Raw genomic sequence first — 15,814 nt, 5'->3', positions numbered from 1 at the left:
TCCACAAACTCCCCATTCGTCTATATAAAATAGTCAAAATCTTTTCATTTCAGTTGTTCATCCATCAAGCTAGAAAGTTGCTCCAAAATTATCATTCACTTTTTAAGTAATAGGGTAGATAAATGAATTAGCTATCGAAAATATCTATAAAAAATAATACTATTTTGAGTACTATATACTACTACTGATAAATCCACAAATCTAGGGTTAGAGGTGATTCGATAGGGTTAGAGGTGATTCGATCTCGTGCCGTCAAAGTTCCTAGTATGCTTCCATAACCAACTAAGCTAGCAAATGAATTTGTAATGCATCATACACATATAATATATACTTGTAGCCCAAATTTTTTAGGGTCCCAAGGATCTCCCATGCTTAAACGTAGGTCCGCCTCTGCACACACTCGTACCTAAAATACATGCACTGCGCACGCACACTACACAATATACACACTTTATATGCACACACACTAAACACACACTACACAAATTATACACAATTGAAATAAAATACACATTATATACACAAAATGCTTTCACTGCAAAAACAAATAAACACATATAAACACGTTGTGCTTAATATATACTACACATAACACATTGCACACTAAACTAAAAATACATATGCCACACACTACACACCAAATACATATGCTACACACAACACACCAAATACACATGCTACACACAGCCCCCCCAAATACACACTGCACACGTTACAAGTATACACACTCTACATATACTGTACACAAAATACAAACACGCGCACACACACATACACAAATACATGCACTACGCGCAGAATATACATACACTCCACACACTAGCCATAAATTACAAACTACACACATTACACGCACTATAAACAAAATACACACACTATACTCAAATTACACACATACACGTGCAATGCACATAGCACTTTGCACACATTTTTACTATGCACTGCACAAAATACCTACCCAACACATTGCACAACGAACTACACACACTGCACACTATACAAACACACACTACTAACAGAAAAAACACAAGTATATACAAAATACACACTTAGGGAAAATACGCTCACAACACAAACAGTACACACATTATAAGTATACACACTCTACGCATACTATGCACAAAATGCACACAATATAAACACACATATGCACAAAATACATGCCATGCAAATGTTTTTGAAGACTAAAACTTCGCTAAACTCACACTATACAAAAAATACACACATTATATACATACAAAACACACTAAACACAAAGTATATACAATATAACGACAAAATAAATGTCATGCAAATGCACAAACACATTACCAGACAATATACACTTCAGATATACACACACTATACATAAAATATAAACATTGTGTTACACAAACCATACCCAAAATACACACAACACACAAAGAAGTACAAAAACTTCGCTAAATTGGCACTATACAAAAAAATACACACATTATACACATACAAAACACACTAAACACAAAGTATATACAATATACCGACAACAAGCACTGCACACCTAAAAACATACACAAAATACACATACACAAAGTATACACAATGCATATATGCATACAAAAAATACACACAATGCACACATGTTTATATGCATAATACATGCACGACAGACAAACACACACACAATATATACACACTCCATACATAGTGTACACACACTATATAAAAAAATTACACACAACTATACATAAAATAAACACATTATACACAATACGTATACTTAACACACAAAAAACATACACTACTCTCCTACAAAAATATACATTGCACACACACATATGCAAAGCGCACACACACTAGTCACATAATATATTGCACAAAATGCACACAATTTACATAAAATACATACATTGTGCTACACACAATATATTGCACAAAACTCACGTATAGAAAATACATTGTTACACACAATATATACAAAATACAAACACTCATTACACACACTATACACGCACTACATACAAAATATACATAGTTTAAACAACAAAGCACACACAACACACAAAATAAACACCCTACACACATACACATACAACCACATATACCTACATATATACAAGATACACTCATACACAAAATGTACACACTATACACACACACTACACAATAACACTTTAAACACATACATGCAAAACACACACTACACACACTATGCTACATGCATTGCGAAAACTACACAATATACACACTTTATACACACTACACAAAAAATACATATGCTACACACTTCACACCAAACTACACATTAAACAAACAATACACACTGCACACATTACAAGTATGCGCACTATGCACATATTATACACAAAATACATACACGCACACACATGTACAAAAAATACATTCAGTGCGCACAATACATCATTACACATATGACACACACTATATACTAAATACACGTGACAAGCACTTCACACTACACACTATACACAAAATTAGACAAATTACACATTAAACAAATTAGACACAAAATACACATACGGGACACTACACAAAACTCCTCAAAATTCAATCCCTATATGCAATGCACACACTACACACTAAATGCATATACAACACGCATTGCGAACAACAATCACACTGTACAAAAAATACACACTATACACTATGTACGGATACATTATACACACATGAGACACACACACTTTACCTACAAATCACACACTACACACTAACCAAAAACTATAAACTATACACACATTACGCACCCCATAAATAAAATGCACACTATAATAAACTATGAACACACTTCACACACAAATGTACAAAATACACACATACACACACGCAACACATTGCACACACTTTACTAAGCACTGCACAAAATACATACACTACATATTGCACAATAAACTTCACACTATACACATTATACACAAAATAAGACGAATTACACAAATTAGACACAAAATGCACATACGGGACATTACACAAACTCTACAAAATACAATCCCTATATACAATGCACACACTACCCACCAAATACATATACAACACACATTGCGAACACTCACACTATACACAAGATACATATACTACACAAAGAAATGAACCACAAACGTAGCACGCGTATACACTACATACACTACACAAAATGAATATTATATTCAAAATACAAACTTTGTGCTAAACACATTATACATAAAAAACACACTACACACGCTATACATGATACATTATACACACATGACACACACTATACACACAGATCACACACTAAACTAACCAAAAACTATAAACTATACACACATTACACATACCATAAATAAAATGCATGCACTATAATAAAATATGAGCACACTTCACACACAAATGTACAAAGTACACATACATTTGTCCCAGGATGCTCGGCAGACAGAGTTTCATTAGTATGATGTGCAGCATTTCCAGGTTCCTGTATTAATAGAGTTTACAGGTCAAAAAGTGCACAAGCAAATAATTGTTGATATATAAACCGAATGTACTCACGTTTGCATAACTGAAAGGTTTCATCAATAACTGGCCAAAGCAGGAGGGAATGAAGGAATGGTGTCATTTTCAGGAGTTTGTGGACCATCGCCAATTGAATGTGAGATGAAGGAACAGAAAATGATCACCATAATTTTACTAATTTGATTTAATTTTGTTCTTGTTGCTCGCAGGGTTTACTCATACGAAAACAACTACTAATAATTAAGAAATGATAGAAAATCAAAAGAAACCATAAACTAAACAAACCTGGGAGGTATCGGGGATCCAACAGGTTCTATCTCGTCAGAGCCAGTTTCGGGTGTGTGGGGCATAGCACCAATTCCAGTGCTAACACTCATTTCGTCAGAAGTAGAGATGCAAATTGATAGGAAAATCCACCTACTGATGAAGCGGAGGGTCAAACTGGAAATGCATTTGAGCTCAGGATGGATCGACTCTTGCCTGGAAAACGAGCAAAATGATACAACTAAATGAAAAAAATGAAATGAGACACAAATAAAGATCACAAAGATGAAAATAGATAATATGTACCTGGCCACCTGAATCAACTTAGCTGTCCTAGAATTTGTCAGAGAATAACCTCATAAACTCTTTGTTGTAAATGTGACAGGTCTAGCTTAGGACAAAAGGCTCATTTGACCTTGTACATAAAGGCTAGCATAAAAAATAGTTGCACAACATTCTCTATACTTTCTCCTAATAGAAAGTTGTATCTGTTTCCCATCAATGGTTTGGACTGCATGTATACATGGTTAAAATGCAACAAGGGCAAAATAGAAACAATATGAATCCCAAACCCATAGACAACGGATTAAATTAACACAATCTTTTACCAAATTTTTTATATCAGTTATTTGCTAGTATTATTGCTTTAAAAAGTAAATCCCATTTATCGGAAAAAACATCAACAGACTCCACGTTCACCAGAGAGAAAATGTCAAGAGACCATAGAAAATACTATAAGATATGTACTTGGTCTTGTTCGGCAGCGTGTCTTGTTCAGCAGCACAAATTCATTTTTCACATATTAAAATATTAATAAGTTAGGTGTTTTAAATTAGGGAATCTTAGTTCTCCAACCCTCGAGAGAAACTAGTCTACACTAATAACCCATAAAAGAGTATTTATGGTGAAAATCAATAGAGAAAATCTTGCATACAAACACAAATAGGATAAATTACAACCACAAAAAAAAGAATGCACGCAAACACCCACACCTCAAAACTATTCTAAACATTAGCCTCAATGTGAAGGACAAGAAAATGTAAAGGGAGATAGAATACTTCCTTGTTTATGTAGAAAGCAAGTAAGGGGTGGTGCCCCCCTATACCAGAAGTGAGAATCAGGACAACTCCGGGTTAGTCCCTACAAAACTGTGTGCTCAAAGTGTATTAGCATAAAAATCCTACGAGTAGTGGTTACAGCTATAACACCTCACTGCTGAAGAACAGGGGACATCTCTGGAACTTGATCAACGCTGAAGTAGAGCTATCAACACAGGACCGAGTTCTGCTTGCTACGCAGCTTTACACTCAACCTGGAATGAACATAAGCAGAAATTAAATGCGCAGTACGAGCAAACTCAAGTACACAATCCAAAGCAAATTTGGTCCCTCGATAGCTGATCTAACTGTTGTAGAAAAACAAAAATGTTGGAATAATATTTAAAAATTTTAGTGTATCACAACATTTCCAGAGCGGTTATCAATCGAGGAAGATTTGTATCAGTGGAGGGATTCCATTCATCGGTATCAACTCTGATCGTGATTCCTGCTAAGTCATATGGTATTTCTAATTAAAACCAATTAGTTTGGTTGATTCTAACAAGTCTTTATTCGTATCTCTTGTTTTATTTTTAATAGTTATTATGGAAATCAAGACGCATTGATGGAAAGGAGATTATCATTAACCACCAGCTGAAATGGCTGATCTAGAAGATCACTTGCTATGGCCAAGCCCTAAAGTGACCTTCTGAGTTGGCTTGATATTCAACCGCGTTAAGGTTCCTAACTGTGATGTAAAGGCCTTTCCAATCAGTACACAAGTTATAAAAAGTGATTTTCTGACAATTCACAAGATCATTAACATTTAATATACAAGAAAGTAATAATGCAAAGGTTATCTATACCTTACAGGTTACATTACCAAGACTTCCTGCCAACCTTGCTACCATCAAATGTGTTGCATTTTGTATAAGTTTCTCGTCAGGTTCCGTGGCATAGTCCTGCCTCTTAAAAACACATAACTTCTTTAGTATTCACATTGTTATATACATTGCTGAAAAAGGAAACTTCAGAATCAATTCACATCAGGCTTCGTGGCATAGTCCTGCCACTTAAAAACACATAACTTCTTTAGTATTCACATTGTTATATACACTGCTGAAAAAGGAAAATTCAGAATCAACAAATCAGAGAGAAATTAATCAAATTATTTACAGCCACATAATCAAAATGCACAAAGACCCTAACCCCAAATCTTAATATTAACATTGCCCTTTATGTGAAGGACGAGAAAATGTGAGCGGACACAAAATACTCCCTTGTTTGCTTTAGAAGTTAGGTGATGGGGGTTAGTTATTTCTTCTCTCGTCTTGCCTCATTTAGAAGTTAGCTCCTACTTAGCTCCTACAATAAAAACACAAAAACAAACAAAATCAGTTATACAAATCAGCTGGCGAATATAAATAAAGAAATTAAGCACAACATATGGAAGGTTATAAATGTGACAGGTGTCCTAGCTTAGGACAAAGGTATCATTTGACCTGGCACATAAAGGCAAGCATAAAAAAAAAGTGGCACCCCTAGTAGAAAATTGATGATCTATTTCCCCATCACTGATTTGGACTGCATGTAAACAAGGTTAAAAATGAAACAAGGACAAACTACAAGCAATATGAATTCTAAACCCATACACAATGTACTAAATTAACACAAGCCTTTACCATATTTTTAATATTAGTTATTTGCTTGTATTATTGCTTTAATAAGTAAATCCCATTCATCGGTGAAAACATCAACAGACTCCACGTTCACTACAAAGAATATATCAAGACGCCATAGAAAATATAAGATATGTACTTGGTCTTGTTCAGCAGCATGTATTGTTCATTTTCACATATTATTAAAATACTACTAAGTTAGGTGTTTGAAATTAGGGAATCTTAGTTCTCCAACTCTTGAGAGAAACTAAGTGTACACAAATAACCCATAAAAACTGTATCTGGTAACAATCAATAGAGAGAAAACCTTGCATGCACACACAAATAAGATAAATTATAACCACAAAAAGAAGAATGCACGCATATACCCACACCCCAATGTGAAGGACAAGAAAATGTTAAGGCAAATCAAATACTTACATGTTTGGGTAAAAAGCAAGTAAGCAGTCGTGCCATGATCACACCCCTATACCGGAAGCGAGAACCTGGACAACTCTGTGATTAGTCCCTACAAAGAGATTGATCAAAGTGTACTAGCATAAAATTCCTACGAGTAGTGGTTACAGCTATAACACCTTACGGACATCTCTAGAACTTATCAACACTGAAGTAGCGCTCTCAACACATGACCGAGTTATGCTTGCTACGCAGCCTTAGACTCAACCTGGAATGAACAATAGAAAAATTTAGATGAGCAGTACGAGCAAACTCTCAAGTTTGCAATCTAAAGCAAATTTGGTCTCCTGATAGTTGATCTAACTGTCGTAGACAAACACAAATGCTGGAATAATATTTAAAATTTGAAGTGTATCACAACATTTCCAGAACGATTATCAATCGAGGAAGATGTGTATCAGTGGATGGATTCCATTCATCGGTGTCAACTGACCTTCTAAGCTCACTTGATAACGAACCAAGTAAAGGTTCCTAAATTTATTGTAAGGGCCTCTTCAATCAACACGCAGGGTATATAAAGTGATGTTTTGACAAATTCACAAGATCATTAACATTTAACACAGGAAAGTAATAAAGCAAAGGTTATCTATACCTTAAAGGTTACATTATCATATGTCCAATCATTAATTTGATTTTCCTACATGAGCTTATATGATTTTTGGAGTCACCAGCCATAGAAGTGGTAACAAGCTGTTTACATTCTGGCATCGCAGGAAATATTAAAATCATGAGAAAGATCAGAGGAAGTGGAGAGTTAATGTAATAAATAGAAAACCAACAGAGATAATTTTTAGTTTTCTTGGAATTGCTCACATATGACTCCTCTGCTATGATAGCATAATCCATAGCATAATTTTTAGTTTTCTTGGAAGTTCTCATACAATGAAATTGACTTCAAAATTTTGAACCTGCTACTTCATGCTTAAGTCAATCTAACACCATACATAAGAAAAAGAAATCATAGCCTAAGAGGCACAACATGTCACAGTATATATAGTATATGAAATTTTGGCTAAACATCATGACAAACCCAACAACAAAACCAGACTGTGGATTCAATAATTTCATGCCCAGATTCATACCAGAAAAAACATTTAGAACAATAAGTATATAAGATCTAACCAAAAAGTACCGCTTCCTTTCAGGGTACTTTGAAAAAAAATTGTATTCCTCAAAAGATTAGCAAACATATACTCGTATATAGACTGTTATGCATTTACTAACGAAATGCTAAAATGCTAGAGGCAATCTCCATCATATCTAGCATCAGTATTTGGCCATAAAATTCAACACATAGAACTTTGAAATACTGATCTCTTACAAGCAAGAATCATCCAATGACGTGTTCATTTAAATAGTGGGACAAGCTTCCAACAAGGTATTCAAAAGTGATGAAAATGTGTGTCGCAATACCTTTAAAATAGTGGGACAAGCTTCCACAAAGATATTCAAAAGTGAACCCAAAGGTTGAATGTGACTAGGAGAGAGGTCCTGAACATCTTTCAGAAACTTGATCTATTCCTGGAGGCATGCACATAAACCAGAGCATGAAATTACAATCATAACATACCATAAGATGGCACTGGCAGATGCAAATTCTAAAATTAGTCTCACATAATGATTTCTTTACACAACAACAGACATTAACTTGCTTTCTTTGTGTCCTGGGGATCTTAATAGGATAGGGAGGGATTTTAAAAAAGAGAAAACACTAACTTCATAGAAAGAATCTATATTTGACACTAATTGAGTGCTCATCCAGCTTCCAAGGCCCATGATTTCTTTTTTAGATGCAAGTACAGCAAACCGAATGCCAAAGTAAAAAAGAAACATATCTAGTAGGGTCCTTGGGAAAGAGCCTGTGAAACATTTTAACAGGTATATTGAGATGTCAAGATTTGACAATGAATGGGGTTTATATATCAAAGAAATACTAATATAGCACATTTATGTACACGGCATATGACACAAAAAAATTAGATAATAGGTAGTATATATTAATTATAGATGCAAGGTAGCAAAAAGTGGATTAGAAAAAGTAGGAAATCACCATGCACAATATAATACCCAAAACTATAGGCGCTACAACCAAGAAGAAGAAGATTAAGCAAAGAAGGCTTACTCTTTCCCCCCGCTTCTTCTAAGTTAAGAACTCAGTCGCCCCCTGCCGCCTCACGACTTGCCCCCACCGGGCCGCCGCCCCCAGATCTTGCTCACCCAAGTGCGGCGCGTTTTTAACAACGCTAATATAAACAAGCATAAAGGTAAAAAATTAGTTTCTAAAATAAATTCTCGTCTATTTATGTACCAGGCAGTATCACTGAAAGCACCTGAAGAAGTGATTTCCACGTAGTTGGGCTTCGGCCTTCAGATCGACTAAGAAATTCTAGTCTATTTTTGCACGAGGAACTATCACAGAAAGCACCTTAGTTGCACAAGAGATAACATTTGCAAGAATGAATCTGAATGCTTAGAGAGGCCCTTCAGATCAACTAAGAGTAACACGAGAATATGTTGAATTATCTCAGTCGCCTCAAATACAATAGGATTGGCACACAGCTCTTTAATCTGGCTCAAACTGAAATTATTTCCTACATACAGACAAGAAAAGGGTTACAGGTTTAGTGGAACATGTAGAAAGAATCCAAGGAAATAAAAATAATAAATTGTTGTATGCATTCCACTTCCTACAACTAAACAAAAAATTATATCTAAATGTATGTACAACGAAGAGAATGACTAACCACACATCCCGGTATCGTGATCTTCAGATTTTGGACCCAGCAAGACCAACTCCAATTTTATCACGTAGCGAAAAATGTAGAGCATCAGAAAGATTTTGCAGTAGTTCTTCATTGATGGCTTTAGTATGAACTGAGAGACACTTAATATCGAAGTAGTCAAAACTGACTTGGAGCAGTAATACGCTACCCTCCATTCCATTGTATACTCCGAGGAACAAGTTAGACAATTACCCACTCACATCAAACACCCCCATAACTTAAGTCTTGCTTGCCCTCGAGCAAGTTAGACAATAAAGCACAGTCGTAAGATATTAGATAATCCTCTCCTTCAAGTCACACCAACGAATCAGTAGGGAAATTAGGTCGACCATGAATTCACTCGCGGGTAAAACTTTCGAACAAGAATTGTACACGAACTAATTCCCTAAGACCTAGGCATCCCATGCTTCAATATAAGTTCGAGTTGTGTCTTGGGAGTCTCAAACCATCGTCACTAATTCCTAAAGAGAAGTTCTTCCGGCTATTCTTTATTTTAAGCACATAAGATCTTTCTCCCAAATTCAAGCAAAATTCATCGCTCACAAGTCAATATGATGCATAAATGAAAAGGTCTTATTCATTGGGATGTAATGGGGCTTTTGGTAAAGGTGGGATAATATATGGTTAAGTAGCTTACCACCATTCTTAAAATACTAGCACATCCATCACAACATCTTTCACATCTCAGTCAATGCGTACAAATTTCTCACAGCTCAACACCCCAAACATGAGATTTTTCGACCATCTAACCATGTCAACTTATTCTTTTGAGCATTCTTTTATCATTTCTATTTTTCGCTCAATATATTTTTTCAAGCCTTGGCTTTTTTTTACTCAAGAAGGCTGCCTTTTTATTTATTTTTTTTTCTAGCCTTGGCTTTTTTTACTCAAGAAAGACTGCCTTTTTATTTTTATTTTTTTCTAGCCTTGGCTTTTTTTTACACATGAAAGGCTGCCTTTTTATATATTTTTTTCTAGCCTTGTCTTTTTTTTTACTCATGAAAGGCTGCCTTTTTCCTTTTTTTTTCTAGCCTTGGCTTTTTTCTAAACACGAAAGGCTGCCTTTTGATTCTATTTTCGTTTGAAGTTACAGCTTTTCACTCACCTTGTATCTCAGTACAAATGAATACCACCAATGAATGGTCCAAAACTTCCATCTTTATCTTGCCACCATAATACCCTCCCAAGGATGTGCTAGCACTTTAATTTTGGTGACTAGGGAAGAAAATATAGGCCAACAAATGGATATAATAGGTAAGCTGATATAGTGACTTTAAAATTTTCAACAAAGAAATTGGGCTTTTGGGCTCAAACTGGCTCACTAGGGGTTTTAAGCAGGGTCAGGCATGTGATAATTTGGATATGAGGCTTTTATTCCTATTGCCTAAATCATTTTTATGCACCAATATCAACAAGATTGCAACTCATAAAGCTCTCATTCAGTCGATCGGCCCTATGACTTTTTCAATTAATTTTTCAAAACCGGAATAGTTCTCTCTCCTTAGCTCAAGAAATCGGACAACAAAGAACACTGTTATCACTTATTTGAAGCATGGGAAAACTAGGACTCCAGAAGTTAGTAAGCAACAACTAAGTTTGCAGATCAACCCTTGAGAAAAATGAAGTCTACACTAATAACCCCTTTAGAAGTTAGCTCATCCTCAACTCCTACACAGCAAATACAAAACAAACAAATTCAATTATATAAATCAGCTGATAAATAAAAATAAAGAAATGAAGCACAACAAGTAACAAATAAGTGCATATTCAAAAGTATCAACTTAAATGCAACCTAATATGTTGGACAGCAAGTTCTAGATAAAGAATCCAACAGAATTTGTAACCTTTTTGGCAGCTGCTATTCATACTAGTGCTTCATTCATACTAGTGCTTCATTATCTAATGCAGGCACGCTTATGTAGAATTATATGAAAATGAGGTTTTATCATCCAAACAACTCATTCTAATAACAAGGAAAAACATTTAAATCTTAACAAAATAATAAATACATTTTGAACATTAATTTTACATTCAATGTAGGATTGACATCATTCCCACATCTAAACCAAGGCCAGCATATGAAATTATACAATGCATCATTGGAGAATTAGTGCACACTTTGAGCAAAGCAAGAACAATCTGCTTAAGCTCGGTTCTTTGCAAACAGTTATATAATTAGTAATTCACCTACATAGGAATCTAATGCCCATGATGCAAACTAATGCAGCTTTAGACATGTAATTAGCTCATTATCTAACATTCATACCATGTTGATGTGGATTCTTCAATTGAAGTCTAGTTAAAACGCATGATCATATCAAGAGTTGGAAAAGTCAGCATTCTAAAAGTTTTAGGCTCAATCCACCATGTCATTTTAGAAAGAAAAAAATACCACATAATAAGTTGACATGAACATATTGGAGGATACCAACTAAGATAATAGTAAAATAAACTTATAGCTATAGTTTGTAATTTTGTATTCCCTCCGTCCAACCATAAGCGAGGCAATTTTTTGGGCACTAGATTTAAGTAACTGACATTTAAAGAGTTATGGCACATAGAATATATACCTTCTCTGAGATGGTATGGTACATATCTAATGCATCACCAAAGGTTATAAGTGGCTTTTGTCCCAGGATGCTCAGAAAACAGAGCTGCATTAGTAGGATCAGCATTTCCAGGTTCCTACATTAATAAAGTGCACAGGTAAAAAATTGCACAAGCAAACAATGGCTGATATGTAACAGAATGTACTCACTTTTGCATAACTGGAAGGTTCCATAAGTAGCTGGCCAAAGCATGAGAGACTGAAGAAATGATGTCGTTTTCAGCGTTTGTGGACCATCGCCAATTGAAATGTGAGATGAAGGAACTGAAAACGATTACCATAATTTCACTAATTTGATTACTTTTTGTTTTTGTTGCTCGCAGGGTTTACTCATAGGAAAACAACAACTAATAATTAATAAATGATATGAAAATCAAAAGAAATCATAAATGAAACTAACCTTGTATGGGAATCTGGGATCCAACAGGTTCTATATCGTCAGCCAATTTCCGTGTCTGGGGCATAGCACCAATTCCAATGCTAACAAGGCCAGATGAGTAAATGCTACCACTTATTTGGTCAGAAGTAGAGATGCAAATATCCTGGAAAATCCACCTCCTGACTAAGCGGGGGGGGGGGGAGGAGTGGAAATGCATTTGAGCTCTGGGTGGGTGCACCGATTCTGGCCTAGAAAACAGAAAAATATTGCAAATAAAATGACAAAATTAAATGAGATACAAATAAAGATCACAAAGATGAACTAGAGACTATATATCTGGCCACGTGAATCAACTAGATGTCCTAGAATTTGTCAAAGAATCACCTCATAAACTCGTTGTGAATGTGATAAGTGGCCTGGCTTAGCACAAAGAGCTCATTTGACCTTGCGCATAAAGGCTAGCATAAGAAAAAGTGGCACAACACTGTCTCTGTGCTTTCTCCAAACAGAAATATGTTTATCTGTTTCCCCATCAATCGTTTGGACTGCATGTAAACAAAGTTACAATGCAACAAGGACAAAATACAAACAATATGAATTCCAAACCCATACACAATGGACTAAATTAACACAACACTTTAAATAAATTTTTATCAGTTATTTGCTAGTATTATTGCTCTAATAAGTAAATCCCACTCAACCGAAAAAACATCAATAGAATCCACGTTCAGCACAGAGAAAATATCAAGAGACCATTGTAACTCTCCACACTGTAAATCATGTGGCCTTACCATTTAGGACCCACTTAGTATACACTGGAAGGAACTTCATCATCCAGTTGGTTAAAAGTACGTATGTTTTTCAGACATGATAGGCATCAATGATTACACGACACGGAAACATGCATGGCCTATGTATTTCTTTAATCTTGATCAAGGCTTCCAAGTTTATTTAAACTAAATCATGAAACCTACCAGTGAAACAAAAGTCACAAGAAAGCCTTAATTAACTTTTCTTCCAGAAACATATCAAAGAGAGAGAGTAAAAGACGGAAATATAAGAAATGCACTTGGTCTTGTTTAGAAGCAGCATAAATTCATTTTCACAACCTTTTCACAGGCTGGTGTATTAATAGGTCTTGTAATCCATATTCACCGGCTGGTGTGGTTATTTCACTGGCTATGCAATTAAACAATCCAGAATTTGATCAGATTGGCCTGAACATCTATCAATGCAGAAAGATGATGAAAAAAATCAGATTTCACCAAGGAGAAGCACAGACCATATTCTAATCGAACAGGTCACACTCTAAGAGCTGAGAAAGAAACTAGGCAAATTTAGCCACTAGCCAGACTCATTCGAACAAGGATTAACAAATTAGCCCACAAAATCATTTACTTCTCAAAATTGGACGGACTTTATCCAACACAAAGAAAATGCTCAAGGCAGCACTACTAGGTACAGCCCTACTCATTTAGATAAAGATGCTCCCCTTATATTAGTAATTACAAGTAGAAGAGGGGATCTTGTTGTGTTCATTGGTCAAACTCAACCTTTCTTCTTCTCAAAATCAACTCTAAATGCAAAATGTAACAATACTAAATTAGGTGATGCTACTATGGATTCAGCAGCCCTCAGCCACACTGACCTCAACCATGTAAACTAAGCAAAAACATAATCAATCCTTTTAAAACACAAACCCCAAAATGATGAACAAATTGACCTAAACTATACAAAGAAAAAAAAGAAAATACAAACTGATTACCTGAAGACGTGGTGGCTGTTGAGAGGAACGGCGGCGGAGGTTTAGCGAGAGGCTTCTCTGTGCGGGTTGACTCTCCATTCTACTCGGACTATAATCACTGACGGACCCAGGTGGGGTCTCGTGGGGTCGGCCGACCCCACCGCCAGCCACCGAGCATTGCCGGAAAACTTGAATAATCGACCTTTGACCTCCGACCCCACGGAAGGTCCACCCCCTCCGAATCCTTCAGTATTTGAAGGTAAACAAGAGAGGAATAAGAAAAATCATTGTGAAGAATAGAGAAGGAATATGGGGAAGTCCGGAGGCAGAAAAGTTCAGATCTGGTTCTTTTTTAGAATCGAGGAAGACAACCGTTGTTCTTCTTTTTTTTCAAATCGAGGGCTCACTAAATGAGTCGAGGAAGACAACCGTTTCTTCCTTTTTTCCAAATCGAGGGCTCACTTAAAAAGTTGACTGATTTAATTGAATAAATAAATTGGTTTGATTGTTATTTAATGGCCATTCCCCTTCTAATTCTATACATAATTTTCATTTTTTTTAATGGCCAATCCATTGTGATTCTATTTTATTCAAATTATTGATAATAACCAAGAAATTATTATTTAAAATATCTAAATATCAATTTATAAAAAATAATTTAAAACCAATGATTTTACTTCAATTCTTTTTTATTCAAATTATTGATAAATAACCAATAAATTATTATTTAAAATATTTAAATATAAATTTATAAATAAATATTTAAATTATTGAAACCCATGATTTTACTTCAACAATTTTATACGGAGTAATTTGTAGATATGAAATCTCTTAGAAATGTACCATAAAAATAGAACTATTTAAATTTTATTATTTTAATAATTTTTAAATACAATATTATATATATTATTAAAACTTTGTTATATTCGATCCCACGAGATTCATATCCCGGATCCTCAAGCATTTAATATGTCCTAATTTACATCGGACAAATCTCTTTATCAATTATATCACCATGATATACCATGGAAAAAATAACTCCACAGTTTTTCTCTAGAAATCAATTAATTGACACAACAAATTGAAGAAAAATATCTTTGCATTTGCTTTGGCAATGGAAACAGCTTTAAATACAAAGGAAATTCAACAGATGAACAAAATTCTAGACTTCCTTACCTAGACATTTTTGCTACGGGTGATGGGCACAAAAGAGAGGGAAGAAATTGGTTGAGAGAGAGGGAGAAGATGGATGCGTGTTGTTGGTTTGAGAACGGCGGCCAGAGGAAGGGAGTTTCTCCGAAGCACCTCTTTTTTGAATGTGAACAAAGAAACGCTTCAATGATGAACTACCGTATGATATAAATAAAGAAAATACTATACAATCATATGAATGAGCCTCCACGTGTCATCTCCT

The 15,814-nt window shown here is 35.1% G+C and overlaps 3 long non-coding RNA genes across 4 annotated transcripts; all 3 read right to left on the bottom strand.

The window, feature by feature from the left end:
* Positions 1–3,309: 3,309 nt before the first annotated feature.
* LOC121751528 lies at positions 3,310–4,275 on the bottom strand. Its single transcript, XR_006040105.1, has 3 exons — positions 4,021–4,275; positions 3,487–3,930; positions 3,310–3,412 (listed from the first exon to the last, which is right to left on the bottom strand). It is a non-coding gene; the product is annotated as an uncharacterized LOC121751528 (long non-coding RNA).
* Positions 4,276–5,678: 1,403 nt separating this feature from the next.
* On the bottom strand, positions 5,679–10,546 carry LOC121752059. The gene is made up of 7 exons (XR_006040242.1): positions 9,631–10,546; positions 9,217–9,477; positions 9,009–9,129; positions 8,300–8,407; positions 7,006–7,094; positions 6,851–6,915; positions 5,679–6,116 (listed from the first exon to the last, which is right to left on the bottom strand). It is a non-coding gene; the product is annotated as an uncharacterized LOC121752059 (long non-coding RNA).
* A 92-nt stretch (positions 10,547–10,638) lies between these two features.
* On the bottom strand, positions 10,639–14,774 carry LOC121752058. 2 transcript variants are annotated; one of them, XR_006040241.1, is made up of 7 exons: positions 14,422–14,774; positions 13,766–13,881; positions 13,041–13,201; positions 12,678–12,904; positions 12,428–12,541; positions 12,240–12,354; positions 10,639–11,337 (listed from the first exon to the last, which is right to left on the bottom strand). It is a non-coding gene; the product is annotated as an uncharacterized LOC121752058 (long non-coding RNA). The 2 variants fall into 2 exon arrangements; XR_006040240.1 differs by lacking the exon at positions 13,766–13,881.
* Between the last annotated feature and the right edge of the window lie 1,040 nt (positions 14,775–15,814).

This window comes from Salvia splendens, chromosome 10, assembly GCF_004379255.2.
Source record: "Salvia splendens isolate huo1 chromosome 10, SspV2, whole genome shotgun sequence".
Taxonomy (NCBI): Eukaryota; Viridiplantae; Streptophyta; class Magnoliopsida; order Lamiales; family Lamiaceae; genus Salvia; species Salvia splendens.
This window is presented reverse-complemented; position numbering and strand designations above follow the sequence as displayed.